Source organism: Thamnophis sirtalis, unplaced genomic scaffold, assembly GCF_051295495.1.
Source record: "Thamnophis sirtalis isolate CommonGarterSnake01/CBP01778 unplaced genomic scaffold, rThaSir2_p1.2 scaffold_1, whole genome shotgun sequence".
NCBI classification, from domain to species: Eukaryota; Metazoa; Chordata; class Lepidosauria; order Squamata; family Natricidae; genus Thamnophis; species Thamnophis sirtalis.
The window spans coordinates 170,398,699-170,418,148 of NW_028261381.1; the positions used below are offsets into that span (position 1 = coordinate 170,398,699).

The 19,450-nt window shown below is 44.6% G+C and overlaps 1 protein-coding gene across 1 annotated transcript in view; it reads right to left on the bottom strand.

Moving 5' to 3' along the window:
- Positions 1 to 19,450, bottom strand: part of EFNA2 (ephrin A2) — a 367,548-nt gene that overhangs the window by 55,487 nt on the left and 292,611 nt on the right. The window lies entirely within an intron of this gene.

A 19,450-nucleotide genomic window follows, 5' to 3' on the forward strand; every position in this document is an offset into this window, starting at 1 on the left:
CCTCGATTTACAACAGTTTTTTTCCGAACCGGTAACCGTTCGGCATTACAATGGCACTGAAAAAACTGATTTATAGATGTTACAGATTAACAGAGTTGGAAGGGACTTTGTAGGTCATCTAGTCCAACTCTCTGGTCAAGCAAGAGACCTTACACCATTTCTGACAGAGGGCAGGCCAGTCTTTTTGAAAGCTCCCAGTGATGAAGCTCCCACAACTTCCGAAGGCAACTTCTGTTCCATGGGTTGATTGTTCTCACTGTCAGAAAATTCCTCCTTATTTCCAGGTTGAATCTCTCCTTGGTCAGTTTCCATCCATTATTCCTTGTCTGGCCTTCCGGTGCTTTGGAAAATAGCTTGACCCCCTCCTCTCTGTGGCAGCCCCTCAAATATCATGTCTATTATATTACATTCTAGTCAATTCCTATTCCAATTCTATTCTTTTTCTATTATATTATATCAGGGGTGGGTTTCTTGCCCCGTTCCAACCGGTTCGGTTGGAACGAGGCCGGTGGCGTCCTTGCGCATGTGTGCGGTGCGCGCGTACACGCGCGCGGCGCACGCATGCATACTAGCGTCTGTGCGATGCTCCAGCTGCTCCTGGAGGATCGCGCAGGCACTGTATGCGTCCTGCGCATGCGTGGAAGCGCAGAATTCGGCAAAACCGGGTAAGGAGCGCGCGCGGGCGTGCGCGTGTGCGGGGGGTGGCCTTCGCCGTTCCCGGAAGTTACTTACTTCCGGGTTCGGCGACCAACCGGATCGCAGGGACCGCCGCGAACCGGTTGAAACCCACCCCTGTATTATATTCTAGTCAATCCCTATTCCTATTCTATTCTTTTTCTATTATATTATATTCTAGTCAATTCCTATTCTATTCTTTTTCTATTATATTATATTCTAGTCAATTCCTATTCCTATTATATTCTTTTTCTATTCTATTCTATTCTATTCTAGTCAATTCCTATTCCTATTCTATTCTTTTTCTATTATATTATATTCTAGTCAGTCCCTATTCCTATTATATTCTTTTTCTATTATATTATATTCTAGTCAATTCCTATTCCTATTCTATTCTTTTTCTATTATATTCTAGTCAATTCCTACTCTATTCTATTATTTTTCCATTATATTCTATTATATTATATTCTAGTCAGTTTCTATTCATTCTATTCTATTCTATTCTAGTCTTCCTATTATATTCTTTTTCTATTATATTATATTCTAGTCAATTCCTATTATATTCTTTTTCTATTATATTCTAGTCAATCCCTGTTCTATTCTATTCTTTTTCTATTATATTATATTCCAGTCAATTTCTATTCTATTCTATTCTATTCTATTCTATTCTATTCTTTTTCTATTATATTATATTTTAGTCAATTCCTATTCTATTCTATTCTATTCCATTCCATTCTTTTTCTATTATATCGCTATCCTGTCTCCCCTGGTCCTTCTCTTCACTAGACTAGCCATGCCCAGTTCCCTCAATTTATGACCATTTTTTACACTTATGACCAGTGCAGCACCACCATGATCACATGTTCAAAATTCAAACGCTTGGCAACTGACTCGTATCAGTGTCCCGGGCTCACGTGTTCCCCTTTTGCGACCTTCTGACAAGCAAAGTCAATATGGAAGCCAGGTTCACTTAACAACCGTGTGACTAACTTAACAGCTGCATGGATCCACTTAACAACGGTGGCAAGAAAAGTTGTAACATGGGGGCAAAACTCCTTTAACAAATGTCTCGCTTAGCAACAGAAATGTTGTGGTCATAAGTCGAGAACTACCTGTAAAATAATATGGGGGTGGGGGCTTCTTACACACAAGAAGAAGCTGCCACTGAATGCAACGGACTTACCTACTTATTTAATCATTTACCCTGTTTCCCCAAAAATAAGACCTCTCCAGATAATAAGCCCAATCTGGTTTTTGAGTGCATGTGTTAAGATAAGCCCTCCCCAAAAATAAGCCCTCCCCAATACGATTGCAACAGAGCACATGAGGTGACCACACTGGCCCCCTGCACCTCAAAAATAATAAGACCTCCCCGAAAATAAGGCCAAGTGCTTATTTCGGGGGTCAAAAGAAAATAAGATTCTGTCTTATTTTGGGGGAAACACGGTATTTAGCTGCCCATTTTATGGCTGTGACTTTGGTGGGTTCACCCAGGATTCACAATAGAAACCTAAAATAACAATACCTAATTATATGCCCAACCTAGACATCCAATATTCATTCATTCTTCCCAGCAGAGGCATGGAAAATAGCCACGATTTATTTATGTATGTATACGATATTCATCCTGCCTTTATTGCTTTCTAAAAACTCATTTGCAACTACTCTGAGTAAGAAAATCACTTATAAACTAGTCCTTGTACTTAAAACTGTTGCAGCATCCTCACGGTCAAGTAATCAGAATTTGAACCCTTGATAATCAACGTGTATTTATGATGGTTACTTTGTCCCAGGGTGGTTTCTTCATCATTTGCCAACTGGCTTCAGACGAACAAAGTCAGTTTGGGAAACTGGATTTACTTAACAACCATAGGATTCGCTTAACCACTGATTCGCTTAACAACCGTGGCAGAAAAGGGTGTCAATCTCAGGCGTGACTCATTTAACAACCGCAATGGAAAATCTGGTTCCAATTGTTGTTGTAAGCCAAGCTTGTAATTATTGACCAATTTTGCAACTGTCTGAATTGCAAAGCTGCGGACTTTTCGACACCAGGCACGGAGGATAGAAATATCTGTTTTACGTCCAGTAAAGTAAGATAACATATATTTTATCTACTTATTACATTAGTATGCTGCCCACCTCACGGTTCCAGCGCGGCTTACAAAATGATAAAACGGTAAAAACAAAAGCCCCCAAAGATAGTACAACATGATTAAAATTAAGAAGATTAGATTAAGAAGATTGATGAATTGTTTCCTCTTTAAAAGAAGACCAGGACATTTGAAATGAGACGCCCTGGGTGTTTTCGAGATGGAAGAATAGAATACAATAGAATAGAATAGGAATAGGAATTGACTAGAATATAATAGAAAAAAGAATAGACTAGAATAGAATAGGAATTGACTAGAATATAATCTAATAGAAAAAGAATATAATAGGAATAGGAATTGACTAGAATAGAATAGAATAGGAACTGACTAGAATAGAATAGAATGGAATGGAAAAATAATAGAATAGGAATTGACTAGAATATAATAGAAAAAGAATATAATAGGAATAGGAATTGATTAGAATAGAATATAATAGAAAAAGAATATAAAAAGAATAGAATAGAATAGAATTAGGCATAGGGATAGAAAGAGAAGTTAAGTGAAATGAAGAGAAGAGAAGGGAAGGGAAGAGTTGGAAGGGACCTTGGAGGTCTTCCAGTCCAACCCTCTCCTCAGGCTGAACCTTGAGGACTAGAAACTTCCAAGCGTTATTGGTCCTTTTAATCAACCACACAGTTTCCGGTTTAGGAATACCAAGTAGAAAATCTTTTTCTCGTTGCAATTCTACCAACAATGGATTCTGCCAAGCTAGGATTGCCTGACTCGTTGGGAGGAAAGCCCCAGAGGCCGATCCGAGCTTCTCTGGAACCCACGTGGGTTCCCTAATCTTCCTCCTTCCCATTAACTTTACAAGATTAAACCAAGCACCTCTTAAAATTAATAAAACGGCAACGGTAGGTGATTAATGGAACGGGAGGGGGGAGGGAAATCTTTCTCCCACCACCATGCCTGATTAGGCCCCCTCCCCACCCTCACCCTCCCCATATTATATTCAGAGACACACTCCAATTTTATAGGGTTTTTTTTGAGGGGGGGGTAGGTATATTTTTTGGACAGATTATCCAAGAGATTAGAGGATTAGCCAAACTGCGAGGGAGGCATGCTGGTTTTGGGCTGTGGATGGCATGCGTCGCTTTGCTTAAGACACCATTAAGAAGGGCTGGACTTCTCCCCCCCCCCCCCAGTGCCTTTCTGGCATTGTCCCCAGCAATTATCTCCAGCTTCCAAATTCTTGTGGTGCCATGTAGGAAAATCATCTCTTTTTAAATATATATATATATATTTTTAGTCATTTGGATGACATTTGCTTTAGAAATTACTTTCAACGGTGCAGAGAATTCTGATGAAATTCTCACACGTGCAAGCCAATGTTTTTGAAAGGAGCGGAAAGGCCCGAGTTAGTCCTCCACTTACGACCACATTGGAGCCGAAAATTTCCATGGCTAAGCAAGGCAGTGAAGCGAGTGGCACCCTGTTTTATGAGTCCCTTCCCCCCCTCATGGTTGTTAAGTGAATCACTGCAGTTGCTAAGCAAATCATGCAGTTGTTAGCGGTGGTGAAATGCAATTTTTTTTACTACTGGTTCTGTGGGTGTGGCTTGGTGGGTGTGATGTGGTTTTGTGGGTGTGGTGTGGCTTGGTGGGCGTGGCTTGGTGGGCGTGGCAGGGGAAGGATACTGCAAAATCTCCATTCCCTCCCCTCTCTGGGCTCAGCGACAGGTGGCATTTTCCGGTTCTCCAAACTACTCAAAATTTCCGCTACTGTTTCTCCGAACTACTCAAGAAAGTCCCAATTGCGCTCGTAAGTCGAAGATTGCCTGTAATTGTGGTCATAAGTCAAGGACTTGCCTGTACTTATGGTCGCAAGTTGAGAACTACCTGTAGGAGTATCTCCGCTCCAGTTGTCTTCCTGACTCCCACCACCACCACCATCACCAACCTCCAGATGAGATGGACAGCAAATCATAAGTAAGTAAGTAAGTAAGTAAGTAAGTAAGTAAGTAAATCTCAACTCCTCCAGATTTTGTACCACCCCATCTAGGATGTAAAACCACCAACATATGGCAGTGTGTTTTCTTGCCTTCTGAAAACATTGTAATACGTAAAATACAAACAAGTCATCAATAAAATGTATTAATGTCGGTCGTAAGTCGGGAGGCCTCAGACTCAAAATAAATAAATAAATAAATAATCAATCAGGTGGAAAATGGGGCGAAACTACTATGATTAGCTATCTGATAATCCTTTCCCAAGCTACGTCGACATTTAACAAAGCATACCGCACTTAGCAATCCTTGGAAGCCCAACCTGAAATAAAGTGTGTGTCTGTGTGTGTGTATCTGTGTGTGTGGTGTATGAGTTGAAAGGTGCAATTCCTGGCTAAACAGGAATTCTCCATCCCCAATTTAATATCTTTTCCCCTCCATTCCAGCTGAAATCTTGACCTATCTCGATTTGACCTCATCAAGTGCATTTGGGTGTTTGGTGTTAGGAATATAATCTAACGGTTGGGTTGGCAATATATAAATCATGTAACAATGTTGTACCTGTTTCTTTAAATCATACTGTAAAATGTGATTGGTTGCTCTTTCGTCAATCGGTCATCAGCCAGAATGACTGTTAGCTCTCTGTTTTGTTAGATGCTGGGCTGATCTGATCTGAGTGTTTTTGGAAGCTGGCTGTTAGAAAGTGCCGTGAGCTATTGTAAGTTTTGCAACTGCTAGCAAACTTTGAGTACCGGACTGTTTGTATGATTATGGACTATGTTATTTGGATTATCCCTTAACTGAAAGACATTGATGACTGACTGTCTTATCCGTGTATGACTTGGACTGTTTGATATCTCTATTTCCACGAAAGTAAAAGCCTATTTAAACTGCAGTGTCTCTGTATGCTGGTTTGTGTGTTCTCCAACACAACTTTCACAACGCTTCTCTGAACGCACACGCTCTCCCAACGGGGAGCTTACCTAACATTTGGCAATTTACTTTACTTTATTGGAGGGAGGAAGGAAGCAGTTTGATCTAGTGGTTACTGCGCCAGGCCACAAATTCTGTTTTAGGCATGAAAGAAAGCTGGGGGACTTTGGCCCAATCAAGAGCCAGGAGCAAGTGAGTTCTAATCCCTCTGTAGGCACAAAAGATGATTTCGTGCCAATCACCAGGAGATGGCGAGTTCTAGTCTCGCCACAGGAATAAAAGCCCAATGGGTGTCTTTGGGCCACTCCCTCTCTCTCTCTCTCAGCCCAAACTCCACCATGCAAGATTGTTGTTGTTGTTCTGGGGGAAATAAATGACATACTGTAGAAAGCTTGATACTGTAGTTAATGGGGCACTCAGGGCTTGAGAACTGCTCAGCACTTCTGCTGCAGCATGTTCTGATCCAGGCTTCCTTAAAAAGCAGGAAGCGAAGTTTTGGTCCCGACAAAAACCGCTTTTATTTACACGACTGTGAATTCCTTTCATTCACAGTCAGCAAGGCTTTAGCCAACAGTCTTTCAGAGGAATGTTTATCCACACGCACCTTATCTCGTTTAGAGCCCTGACAGATCGCTAGCTTCCAAACACAGGGCAAAGCAAAACTTGGCACAGAGAATCAGAAACAGAACTTTCCAGACCAAATGAACGCCCCCTCCCCTTTCGCTCCTCTTTTGTTTCCTGTGGGAGGGGCCAATCACCTCCAAGGTGTGGCTTTACTCTTAAGCCGACCCTGCTTTCTTAGTTGTTCTTGTCTTCTGGCAGCTCTGCGCATGTGCACACTGGGAACAGGCTCCAGCTGTTCCTCTGCCTCACTGCTGTCTGGCTCCCTCTCTGCCTCCGACGCAGAGCCCTCGTCTGAGCTTTCCTCAGCCCCCAGGACTGGCCCATGTTCCTTCCCAACCTCCTCACTGTCCGACTCTGCTGCCAGCTTTGCTGGCTGCTGGCGGGACACAACACAGCATGCTTAAAGAGCATGCCCTCTTTAGTTAATGGGCAGAGGTGGGTTCCTACCAGTTCGCACCTATTCGGTAGAGCCGGTTCGTCAAATCTGCAGGCCACACCCTACAGAAGAGGTTCCAAAATTTTTGAAACCCCCCACTGGTTCTTGGATATGATTATTCTACACTATCATGCTCCTATTTATAAAACTCAGGGCCCCTGTGAAAGGTAAGGATGACTACTGCGTTTGTGGTGCAATCAGAACATTGCGTGTGTTGAAGTTGTTTTAACGAAAAACCAAAGATGCCTTTTAAAAAACAAGTTTGCATCATATTCTTATGCATGCCAGTGCTGTGTGTGAGGTAATTTAAGGTGGTTCTGACGAGTGTCGTCGGCATCTTCATATCCGGTCCAGTGGTGGGTTTCACAAATTGTTCGAACCTACTCTGTGGGTGTGGCCTCCTTTGTGGGAGTGGCTTGCCGCCCATGTGACTGGATGGGAGTGGCTTGCCGCCCATGTGACCAGATATGAAGATGCCGACGACACTTGTCAGAACCTCCTTAAATTACCTCACACACAGCCCTGGCATGCATAAGAATATGATGTCAACTTGTTTTTTTAAAAGACATCTTTGGTTTGCGTTAAAACAACTTCAACACATGCAATGTTCTGATTGCACCACAAACGCAGTAGTCATCCTTACCTTTCACAGAGGCACTGAGTTTTATAAATAGGAGCATGATAGTGTAGAATAATCATATCCAAGGACCAGTGGTGGGTTTCAAAAAATTTTGGAACCTCTTCTGTAGGTGTGGCCTGCTTTCCGGGTCCACTGGTGGCACCTCTTCTAACCGGTTCGGTAGATTTGACGAACCGGTTCTACCGAATAGGTGCGAACTGGTAGGAACCCACCTCTGATCCGGTCACATGGGTGGCAAGCCACTCCCATCCGGTCACATGGGCGGCAAGCCACTCCCACAAAGGAGGCCACACCCACAAAGGAGGCTCAAACAATTTTTGAAACCCACCACTGGTTCTGGGGCACTGCCCCCTGACTAATTTGGTATGAATTCTAGAAGAAACCACCCAGCTCTTCTGCGGTTTTGCCCACACCAGGCACTTTCAATGGCACTTATAAACATATATTAGGCTTCTTTGGAAGGAATGGAAGGCCTATTTTTTTCAACATAATATCAAGGTCAACTCTTAGCAACCACATAGTTTAGTTTTCTCTGGCCTTACAAGTCTTGGAATGGTCATCCCATCAGCCCTGTAACTGAGTCCATGCACTTTGCTATTGATTGTCTTCTTCTCCTTCCTTCCACCTTCCCCAACATTGCTGGCTTCTCAGGGGAACTGGGTCTTTATATTGATTGACTGGCTGATTGATTAATTGATTGATTATGTGTCACCACGTTGGGGTTGACCGATTCATTGATTGATGATGTGCCATCCTGTTGGAGTTGGGTTGATTAATTGATTGATGATGTGGTGCCATCACGTCGGGGTTGACGCTTAGAAACTGTGTGGGAAGAACTTCTCCATGAAGTCTAACTAGGTCCTTCTGGATCTCCAAAGTTGCACCCATCACACCTGTAACTGAGTCCATTAACCTTGCTGCTGGTTATCTTATTCTTCTCTCTCCTTCCCCAACATTCTAGCAATAGCAATAGAGGTAGCACTTAAGACTTATCTATTCCTTCACAGTGCTTTATGGCCCTCTCCAAGTGGTTTACAGAGTCAGCATATTGTCCCCAACAATCTGGGTCCTCATTTTATCAATCTCAGAAGGATGGAAGGCTGAGTCAACCTTGAGCAGGTCAGAATCAAACTCCTGGCAGTGGGCAGAGTTAGCCTACAATACTGCATTCTGACCAGCAGAGCTCCTGTAATTTTCTCAAGAGACCTGGATCTTTCCATTGATTAATTATGTGCCATCAGGTTGCGGAATAACTGAATAAACAAGAGTTGGAAGGGACCTTGGACATCTTCCAGTTCAACCTCCTTCTCAAATAGGAGACCCTGTACCATTTCAGACAAATGGTTGTCCAACATCTTCTAAGAAACGTCCAGTGACGGAGACCCACAGCTTCTGGAGGCAAGTTGCTCCATTGATTAATTGTTCTAACTGTCAGAAAATTTCTGCTTGCTTCTAGGCTGCTTCTCTCCTTGATTAGTTTCCATCCATTGCATCTGGTCCTGCCTTCAGAGATGCGGTCAACTCTTAGTGACAACATGGCTAGAACTTCTCCATGGAGATTTGTCCTCAACCGGGTCCTTCAGGTCTTCCAACAGTGACCCCACCACCCCTTTAACTAAGTCCATCCACCATGATGATAATGATGATGATGATGATATCCATTCAATCAGGTCCGACCCTTGGCGATTCTATGGGGACAAGTCTTTCTACATCTTCTGATCCTCCACTAATTCTTTTGAGTTTTTCTATGCTCTGGCTGGTGTCAGCTTTGATGGTGTCCAGCCACCGTGTTCTTTGAAAGGCCTGGCTTCCTTTTACCGCTAACTCTTTTCAACATAATTGCTTTCTCCGGTGAATTCCCCCACATGACAAGGCCAAAATACGTGAGACACAGCTTTGTGATTTTTCCTTCCAGTGACACGTCTGGTGTTATGCACTCTAGGGCTTCCTTGTTGGTCACTGTTGCTGTCTAAGGACCAGCCATTTTATTGCTGGCTATCCTCTTCTTAAAAGGGACATGGTGGCTCAGTGGCTAAGATGCTGAGCTTGTCGATCAGAAAGGTCGGCAGTTCGAATCCCTAGTGCAGTGTAACGAAATTAGGTTTCTTGTCCCAGCTTCTGCCAACCTAGTAGTTCAAAAGCACGTAAAAAAGGCAAGTAGAAAAATAGGAACCACCTTTGGTGGGAAGGGGACAGAGTTCCGTGCGCCTTTGGCATTTAGTCATGCCGGCCACATGACCATGGAGACGTCTTCGGACAGTGCTGGCTCTTCGGCTTTGAAACAGAGATGAGTACCGCCCCCTAGAGTCAGGAACGACTAGCACGCATGTGCGAGGGGGAACCTTTACCTTTTTATCCTCTCCTTCTCTTTCCTTCCACTTTCCCCAGCATTGTGGACCTCTCAAAGAAGCTCATAAATTATCTAGTTCTTTCCTGAACCAAAGGACACTTTATATTGCCAGTTATGAACTGCTGGTTCGGCCACCAATGAACCATGACAAATTTAATACATTTATTATGGTTTGTTGCACAGCCAGCCAGATGTTCAGATTGGATTTAGCTTCTTTGTCCCATCTGTCAAGTTCTTCTCAAAGACCTGGGATAGGTAGATGTTGATGATGTTAGAGCAGTGGCCCTCAACCTTTTGGGCACTGGGGACCGGTTCCATGAAGGAAGATTTTTCCACAGACCGGAGAGGACGTGGTTTTGCATGCTTCTTGCATCCCGCAGATGGGGCTTCGCTTGTTGGCAAGGCCCGGTTGCTGGCATGCCGGGGATTGGGGCCCCCGGTGTTAGAGGTATCATTGTAGGATGTAAGATGATCTAAGCGAAGCTGCCTTTTGCAATTGACTGATGTCACCATATTTATGTCGCCATTTTTTCTGCCAACATATGGGTGGACTTCAACTCCCAGAATTCCCCAGCTAGCACAGCTGAAGTCCACCCACCTGAAAGGCCACACTTGGAATATGGCATTCAGTTTTGGTCGCCACGATGTAGAAAAGATGTGGAGACTCTAGAAAGAGTGCAGAGAAGAGCAACAAAGATGATTAGGGGACTGGAGGCTAAAACATATGAAGAACGGTTGCAGGAACTGGGTATGTCTAGTTTAATGAAGAGAAAGACTAGGGGAGACGTGATAGCAGTCTTCCGATACCTCAGGGGTTGCCACAAAGAAGAGGGAGTCAAGCTATTCTCCAAAGCCCCAGAAGGCAGAACAAGAAGCAACAGATGGAAACTAATCAAGGAGAGAAGCAACTTAGAACTAAGGAGAAATTTCCTGACAGTGAGAACCATTAACCAGTGGAACAACTTGCCTCCAGAAGCTGTGAATGCCCCAACACTGGAAGTTTTAAAGAAGAGATTGGATAATCATTTGTCTGAAGTGGTGTAGGGTTTCCTGCCTAAGCAGGGGGTTGGACTAGAAGACCTCCAAGGTCCCTTCCAACTATTCTATTCTATTCTATTCCATCCAAGATTGAGAAACATTGACCTAAACCAGGGGTGTCAAAACTCACTTTCATTGAGGATTAGGGTTGTGGTTGACCTCGTGGGGGGGGGGCATACATGGCCGACTGGGTGGGTGTGGGCAGCTTGACACAATTCCCTAAACTGCTGGTTATTTCCTCTTAGCATTGGGTAGACCTGGATGGCCCAGTGGGCCAGATTCGACCACATCACAGAACAGAACAGAACAGAACAGAATTCTTTATTGGCCAAGTGTGATTGGACACACAAGGAATTTGTCTTTGGTGCACAGGCTCTCATAAAGAGACAAGATACGTTCATCAAGAATCATAAGGGACAGCACTTGATGAGGGCCTGATCCAACCCGCGGGCCTTCAGTGTGACACCCCTGGGCTAGACGATATTAAGACTATTTTGCTGAGCCCCAGAATGGTGAACAAGATCCACCCCAGCTTTTCTGTCCTTGTGTGTTTATGTGTATGTGTGGGTGGGTGTTTTCTCTCTCGCACACCCTCAACTCTTCCCTTGTGGTGGTTGCACTGCACACAGAGCGGTGCTCGTCCCTCGGAGGGTGCCAGAGCTCTCGGAGAAACCAGCCCACCCCGCTGTGTTCAATTGCCACTTCTCGACACAGTGGGAAGCTGGTTGTTAGCACCAGTCCCATTTAAATGGAGATGCAACCACGTTTTCTGCTGTGAGGAGAAACAACTCATGGAGTGATATAGATCTGTTAGCCTGTCATACCTATGTATGTATGGCGGAAAAAAATAATAATGCATTTCTAGTCCTAAGGAGGTAGGGAAGGGAATCAAGCTCAGAGGAAGGCAACCCCAAAAAGACAAACCTTTTGGATGAAAAAAATATGCAACCTTTTCAGCCGCAGGATGCCTTTGTCAGCCTCTTGTCACTGAAAAGCAATCGTGCTCTAAATCCAGCCACGCAACTGCATTTGAAACGCATCCTTTCTCCCCTAAAGTAATCCCAGAGCAGAGTTTCTCCATCTTGACAACTTTCAGATGACTGGACTTCAGCTCCCAGAATTCCTATGGGTGGCTGGGGAATACTGGGAGTTGAAGTCCACCCATTTGTTTTACATTTTTTAGTTTTAAATTTTATTTACAAACATGTAAAACACACACACACACAAAATGTAGACATACAGTACACCACATTTACACAATACAATACAAACAGGAGCTTCCTGTTCTTTCTAACAGCAATTGCCAATCGATATCGCTCACCTTATATTGTTTCCCTTTCTATTATATTTCATTTGTATTTCACCATTCTTAACCCTCTTATCTTACTCCTCTGTCTGCTATATTGGCTGATTACTTCTAGTAAGTTTAAACCACTTGGATACATGTATATATGTGTTAATCCTCCTTAACTACTATTTTTGGGCTTTGCTATCATCCTTCATTGATCCTTGTTTCTTTCCTCCATCCACCTATACCATTTATCCCATATCTGGTAGAATTCTGATTCTTCTTTTCCCTGGATTTCTTTTGTTAATTTGTCCATTTCAGCACAGTCCATAACCTTTCTTATTATTTCATCTTCGCTTGGAATTAATTTGTTTCTCCATTTCTGGGCAAAGGCAATCCTTGCCGCCGTAATTCTATGTAATATTAAATACTGAGTTTCTTTAATGCTCGTCCACCCATTTTGAAGGGGGCCAAAGTTGAGAAACTGTGAGAAACCTTGGCTTAGGCCAGTGATGGCAAACCTTTTCGGCATTGAGTATCCAAAGGGGAGCATGCGCACGGGGGGGCATCACGAAGTGTGGAGATGTGAAGACTCTGGAAAGAGTGCAGAGAAGAGCAACAAAGATGATTAGGGGACGGGAGGCTAAAACATATGAAGAACGGTTGCAGGAACTGGGTATGTCTAGTTTAATGAAAAGAAGGACTAGGGGAGACATGATAGAAGTCTTCCAATATCTCAGGGGTTGCCACAAAGAAGAGAGAGTCCAGCTATTCTCCAAGGCACCTGAGGGTAGAACAAGAAGCAATGGGTGGAAACTAATCAAGGAGAGAAGCAACTTAGAACTGAGGAGAAATTTCCTGACAGTTAGAACAATGAATCAGTGGAACAGCTTGCCTCCAGAAGTTGTGAATGCCCCAACACTGGAAGTCTTTAAGAAGATGTCGGATAGCCATTTGTCTGAAACGGTATAGGGTTTCCTGCCTAGGCAGGGGGTTGGACTAGAAGACCTCCAAGGTCCCTTCCAACTCTGCTATTGTATTGTATTGTGTTGTGTTGTATTGTATTGTAAGTGCTAAAAAGGGAGCAGTTCTTGCGGGTGCAAAGGCTTCATGTACGCGCAAATGCTCATCTGGGCCGGAACTGGGAAGAGGAGCTGCCCAGGGGGCATACGTGTGCAAGAAAATGGACTTCCGGTTTCCGGCGTGCACATTTTCACCAACCAGCAAATCTTCCAGCTACTGCTGTGCATGCACAGACCCTGATCAGTGGCTGGTGCGCATGCTCATGGCAGACTCAGCCTTCCATCCTTCCGAGGTGGGTGAAATGAGGACCCAGACTGTGGGGGCGATATGCTGACTCTGTAAACCGCTTAGAGAGGGCTGAAAGCCCTATGAAGCGGTATATAAGTCTAACTGCTATTGCTATTGCTATCCTTCCTTCCTTTTGTCTCTCTGTCCCTTTTTCCTTTTTTTCTTTCATCTCTCTCTCACTTTTTCTTTCTTTTTTCTTCTTTTCTTTAGTTCTTCCTTCCTTTCTTTCTCTTTCTTTCTCTGTGTGACGTTGTGTGTGTGTGTGTGTGTGTGTGTGTGTGTGTGTGTGTGTGTGTGTGTGGTGGGTTTCAAATTGTTTTGGAACCTCTTCTGTAGGTGTGGCCTGCTTTCTGGTGGAACCTCTTCTAACCGGTTCGGTAGATTTGATGAACCGGTTCTACCGAACTGGTGCGAACTGGTAGGAACCCACCTCTGCTCGGTACACATCGTTAATTGGTTCCAGGAGATGCGATGAGTAGTTAAAAAGGACGAGTCCCAAGAAAACCACATGACTTATCATGTGACCCCCTTGTTTTGGATGGAAAAACTTTCTGTCTCTCCCTTTTCCTATGTCAGCGATCTTCCCAACACGGCCAACTTCCTCTTTCTTCTCTGCAGCTGTTCCCCGTCTGAAATGTTATAGGACAGGAATGGCTAACCTTTCCCCCATTGCGTGCCCATAGCGGGGAGGAGCGCAGGGGGTTCCCACACCCATAATTCTATGGATGTGACCCCCCCATGCAAATGTGCGTGCGGCCCGCACCCGACCCCCATTTTTGGCGCACAATGGACCTATTTTTCACCCTCCCCAGGCTCCAGAGGCTTTCTAGAAGTCTGGGAAGGACTAAAACAGCCTTCCCTGCCTCTCCTGGAGGCCTTCCGGAGGCTTTCAGAGGCTTCCCTGAAGCCTCCGGAGGGAGAAAAACGGCCCAACGTAAAATCTCCATTCCCTCCCAACTCCAGCGGAAGGATACTGCAAACTCCCCATTCCCTCCCGATCAGCTGGGACTCAGGAGGCAGAGAATAGATGGGGGCGGGGCCAGCCAGATGTAGCATTTACCGGTTCTCCGAACTACTCAAAATTCCCGTTACCGGTTCTCCAGAACTGGTCCGAACCTGCTGAGTGCCACTTCTGGTTTTGGTTCTAATTGTGGTTGTAAGTTGAGTATAATCCATATATCTCATCCAGATGATTTACAACTTGAACCAAGAAATCATCTTTGGTCCAAGGGCTGAATTAAAAAAAAAAGACAGCATACATTGAATTAAATATGAATGACAATATCAACTCCTGGCACTGCATAACAACTTGAGCATGGCAGTACTGTGGAGCCTCCAGAGTCTGATGCAATCTACCTTTGCCGATCATTTGGGAAGATGAACGAGAAGGTGCTATCGCATTCATCCTTGTTTGGGGCTTCCGCAAAAACAAACCTTCGGATCCGACTGCATCGGGCAATGTCATTTTCTTTTTAGAGTAGTTTATAAATGCCTAAAGTACTTAGCTATGATCATTACATTATCGGGGATTTTTTTTTCCTCAAGCAACTAATCAATATTAATCAATCAATAAATGTGTCAGAGGCAGGAGTGATAAAGTAGCGAAGACTACTTTATGCAGTAGTTCCTGCCTTATGGAATATCCTCACCTCAGAGATTAGAATGGCCCCCAACCTTGTTAGCATTTCGCAAAGCTCTAAAAACTTGGCTATGTTTCTAGGCCTCAGCTCAGGGGTAGTATTGAAAAACGTTAGCAACCAGTTCTCTGCCCGGTTGCTGGGTGGGCGTGGCCAGAGCGGGCGTGGCCTACTTGGCCTCCTGCACCACGGTGGGAGGGGGGAGCTTTCGCCCTCCCCAGACTCCAGAGGCTTTTCCTGAGCCTCCGGGAGGGTGAAAACGGCCTCCGCCGGGCTCTGGAGGCCCTCCGGAGGCTGGAAACGAGACCATTTCTGGACTTCCGGTAGGCCCATTTTTCACCCTCCCAGAACCTCCGCGGTGGCTCTACACTTACCTGACATGATGAATGTGCCATGTGGAGACTCCTGGGAGGGGAGGGGTGGGCAGGGCCAGCCAGTTCTTGCAACAACTAGTTCGGCAAATTGGATGCAAAATTAACATCCGGTTCGCACTGGTTCGGGCTGAATTCTACCCCTTCCTCAGGTCAATTAATTGGCTTTACTTTTAACTGACTAATCACCTTGGCTGCTGTTTATATTTACACAGATAGTCCTTGAGCTACAACAGTTCACTTAGTGATAGTTGAAAGTTATGACTGTTTTTCACATTTATGACCATTTTTGCAGAATCTCCATGGTGACGAGATCAAAAAAATCAGTCTCTTGGGAACTGCCATGTAATTTATGACTGTTGCCATGTCCTGGGTCATTTGATCCCTTTTTGTGACATCCTGACAAGCAAAGTCAAGGTTCATTTAACAGCCGTGTGACTCACTTTATAACAGCAGTGATTCACTTAACGACTGTGGTAAGAATGATCGTAAAGTGGGGCAAAATTCACTTAACAACTGTCTTGCTTAGCAGCAGAAATTTTGGGCTCAATTCTGTTCGTTAAGTCGAGGACTACTTGCACTTATTAATACTGGTATTGTGGATGTTTTCATTATTTTAATGTATTTTAAATTCTTTAAATTGTTTCAAGATTTAAATTTAAGATTTTTAAACTACCCAAAGTCACTTAAGGTAAGTTGTCTGCCTCACAGGATTGTAGTTTAAAACTGTAAAAGGAAACACTATGGATGTTGCCTTGAGATCTTGGAGTAACAATGCAAGAAAAAAAATACAACAACAGCATTAAATAATAAGGTTGCTTGCAGAAGTCGCCTCAAGTTGTCTACTTGAGTTGTCTACTACGAGCCGAGGTGGCGCAGTGGTTAGAGTGCAGTACTGCAGGCTACTTCAGCTGACTGCTGGCTGCAGTTCGGCAGTTCAAATCTGACTGGCTCAAGGTTGACTCAGCCTTCCATCCTTCCGAGATGGGTAAAACGAGGACCCAGATTGTTGGGGGCAAGAGGCTGACTCTGTAAACCGCTTAGAGAGGGCAATAAATCACTGTATAGCGGTATATAAGTCTAAGTGCTGTTGCTATTGCTACTACTAAATACTGTACGGGAGGGATGTCTAACCTTGACAACTTTAAGACCTGTGGCTGGCTGGGGAATTCTGGGACTTGAAGTCCACACATCTTAAAGTTGCCAAAGTTGGACACTACTGCTGTCTAGAAAGGGAATTACGGAAAGATTCCTGCACTGGATTGTCTTTGTGAGTATGGGGTTAGCTAGATGATCTTCATGGATCACTTTCCACTCTTAAAAAACTGCATAGCTTTCTTCAGTCTGTAGATTTCTGCTCCCTTTTTTTGGCCTGAGTTCCCGGGGAAAAAAAAAAAAAGAGGAGGAGAAATGAAGACATCAGAATTAACGAATGACTGATTCGCTCCGCAAAGCTGTTTGTAAAATTCTACCCAGTCAAATTTATATTCTGACATCTTTCCCGGGAACTATTTTACGAGCGTTTACTCCCATATTCCACGGCTCAGCAAACTCTGGTGGCTGGCCAAGGAGGAATCATCGTTTTGCAAAGCAACATGTGAACGATGAGCCTCGGACAAACTCCAGCATCCCACCCTGTGGCTGACACATCAATGTCACGGGAGCCACACTGTGTTTCCGAAATATGCAGAAATCGCCGTTCTTTTCAGAGATGAATTCCAAGGTTTAAAAAAAATGGCCAGGCAGTGGGCATCGCGTCTCCTGTGGCTAAAGCCCGACCCGGCTTCATATTTCATGCATTAGTTTTTCTGAGGAAAGGAGACAGATGTGGAGCAAAATACATTTCAAAGGTGCTAAGCTGTGGACAGCACATTTGATTCCCGACGGAGCACCAGCAATGCGTTTCACCCAGATGCTTTTGCTGAGAAAGGATTTCTCTGGAGGAAGTCGCGAGGGATCGGGCTCTCAAGGAACACGCCCAGTTGGTGGTATTCAGCCAGTTCGGACTGGTTTGGGTGGTACGGGAGACCTGTGAGTGCTATGCTGTCTTATTTAGCCACATTTTCTAAGCCACGCGCATGATGTAAGCTGTGTGCACAAGCAAAGCGCATGCATGGAAGGCCATGCGCATTTGCGGAAGACTTACGCATGAGCATAACAACCATGCTCATGTGTGTGCTCCCATCTTTGGCGCCTGGCGAACCAGTGGTAATATATGTGAAACCCACTTCTGAATACACCCTTAAGGATGGAAACCCACAACTCAGCCAACACAATTCTGTTAAACTTAAGACTTAGAATAACCTTATTATCCCTTTACATGTACACTAATCGGCATATATGAAAATGAAATTTCAAAATTTGCATATAACTCTCAGAGGGTTTCCACCTCCAACATACACTACATAAATGTGGCAACTAACTAACTAACTAACTAACTAACTAACCACAAATAAAGCAAGGAGAGATTCAACCTGGAAATAAGGAGACATTTTCTGACAGTGAGAACAATCAACTCGTGGAGAAGAAGTTGCCTTCGGAAGTTGTGGGGGCTTCATCACTGGAGGCTTTCAAGAAGAGACTGGACAGCCACCTGTCAGAAATGGTGTAGGGTCTCCTGCTTGGGAGAGAGAGGTTGGACTAGATGAACTTCAATAGTGATGGCAAACCTTTTTTGGCTGGCTTGCCAAAAGCGGGGGAAGTGCAGGGGTGTTGTGCATGGGCGTGGCACACCCATAAAGCTATGCGCATGACTCCAGCACGCCTACGTGCATAACCAGTGCTTCCCCCCATTTTTGGTGTGCTTTTTTTGCCCTCCCCAGGCTCCAGAGGCTTTATAGGAGTCTGGAGAGGGCGAAAACAGCCTCTCCGCCCCCCGGAGGCCCTCTGGAGGCTTCAGGAGCTTCCCTGAAGGCTCCGGAGGGCAGAAAATGCCCCTACGAGCAAACCAGAAGTGACTTCCGGTCTGTTTTTCGTCCTCCAGAGTGTTCAGGGGCCTTCAGGAGGCTTCCCTGAAGCTCCGGAGGGCTAAAACCGGCCCTACGAACAAACCAGAAGTATGTTCCTGAACTTCCGGTTTGCCCGTAGGGGCAGTTTTTCGCGCTCCCTTGAAGTCTCCGGAGGGCGAAAAATGGCCTCAAAAGAAGGCCGAAGTCAGCTGGCCCTGCGTGCCATCTGTGGCACGTGTGCCATAGGTTCGCCATCACAGACCTACAAGGTCCCTTCCAACTCTGTTAATCTGAACAAAATTATGCATATACCCATCTCTATTATATGACACAGAGAAACAACAGTCTAGTTCAGATGAATACATGTACATGGCGAGAAATACGAATCTTGCGAGTTTACCAGATGAATGGCCTTAGGGCAGTGGTTCCCAAACTTGGCAACTTTAAGACTTGTGGACTTCAACTCCCAGAATTCTCCAGCCAGCAGAGCTCTGCTGGCTGGAGAATTCTGGGAGTTGAAGTCCACAAGTCTTAAAGTTGCCAAGTTTGGGAACCACTGGCCTAGGGAACAAAGCTGATACAGACTCAGGTAGTCCTGCTACAACAGTTCCCTTAGTGATCATTCAAAGTAATGATGACCCTGAAAACGACTTACGACCATTTTTCACACTTACGACCGTTGCGGCATCCCCATGGTCCCATGATAGAAATTCAGACACTTGGCAACTTGGAATCATATTTATGATGATTGCAGCAGTGGTGGGTTTCAAAAATTGTTCGAACCTACTCTGTGGGTGTGGCCTCCATTGTGGGAGTGGCTTGCCGCCCATGTGACCGAATGGGAGTGGCTTGCCACTCATGATATGAAGATGCCAACGACACTTGTCAGAACCACCTTAAATTACCTCACACACAGCACTGGCATGTATAAGAATATGACATAAACTTGTTTTTTTAAAGGCATCTTTGGTTTGCGTTAAAACAACTTCAACACACGCAATGTTCTGATTGCACCACAAACGCAGTAGTCATCCTTACCTTTCACAGAGGCACTGAGTTTTATAAATAGGAGCATGATAGTGTAGAATAATCATATCCAAG